Genomic DNA, 1,366 nt, shown 5'->3' on the forward strand with positions numbered 1-1,366 from the left:
ATGATTAATTTTGAATGTAATATAAGACTATGAAAATGTGCATTGATGATTGTTTGTTGACTTATGATGTTACCGCCTTGATGAATATCAAGAAATGCATATTGCATTTTATTGAATAGTGATGAATTCGACATGTGCCAATGATGGTTCTCTTAATAGAGTGAGTAACCTAGGCCAACAAGGGGAGAAAATAGATGTTGATAAGTTTTGAAGTGGAGATTATTTGGTCATCATATAGGTAGAGCCTGACAAGCCTAGTGGTTCCGGAGAAGTACAATTGAATGAGCCTGATCGTGGCGGTCTGTTGTTGAGCCTTAGGGCAAGATTGTTAGACCTTGGAGGTATTCGGGTGGGGAACTCCTAGGTGACTTGGAGGTAGCACTCCAAATGTCGGGATCTACCATGCAACACACGTTTACCTCGACTGTCGCGTATATGTGTCTCGGGTTGAGTTGAGGGGATCTATGAGGACACGGCCAAATTGAATTGTCTGTCCACTTGCATGGTGGCATAGTATCAAGCCTCCTAACCAAGTACTTCAGAGTTAGAATGGTACCAAAGAAAGAGAAGGAGTCTAGAGCATAAGAGCATGCATAATATTACTTGATTTGTTTGGTTACTTACTTGATGTTGTGGGTTGTATTAATATTTTACCTTGATTATTCTTGTTGATTGTGATTTGATATAATACGGTATTTAATATATTTTACGTGTTCTTCTCAAGTTATTTATACTATTACATGTTTTCGAAGCTCACCCCTCGTTGCTTGTGTTTGGCGCTTGCGAGAGCGCAGTCATTTCAGGTTATCGACTGGTGATCCACGCTCTGATAGGTGATACTGGGTGGGAGTAATTTGTCGTATTTTGTTGAGTTATGAGCTAATTTAGATTTTTGTAAATTCGTTCGATCAATTGTGTTATTTTTATCTTTTATTCGGATGTAGAAATTAATTGTCTATAAGTTTAGAACGTGTATTTAGGTCTGTCCAATCAGGTCGAGTGGGTTATGTGTCAGTCGTCTGTTGGTCAATTGTGATTTAGCCAATTGTGTTTACTTGTTCTCTATTAAGTGCTGAAACGCTGACGTATTATTCTTTTGCTAAATGCTATTTTTTTCATTGCAATACATGATTTTTGAAAGATGATTATTAATTGTTAACTACTTGCTTATTCTTGTTGTGTTATGGATTCTCTTATTTTTGAAGATAATGTTTAAAGTTAACTTCTTGTTCATTCTTGTTGTGTTGTACATTTGTTGAGATATGAGTTAATTTGAATTATTGACATGATTAAATAAATTATAAGGAGACTTGTTGCTTGTACGCCTAACTATGATTTTCTACTATATTATTCTAACATGAATAGT

This window comes from Cicer arietinum, chromosome 7, assembly GCF_000331145.2.
Source record: "Cicer arietinum cultivar CDC Frontier isolate Library 1 chromosome 7, Cicar.CDCFrontier_v2.0, whole genome shotgun sequence".
Lineage (NCBI taxonomy): Eukaryota > Viridiplantae > Streptophyta > Magnoliopsida > Fabales > Fabaceae > Cicer > Cicer arietinum.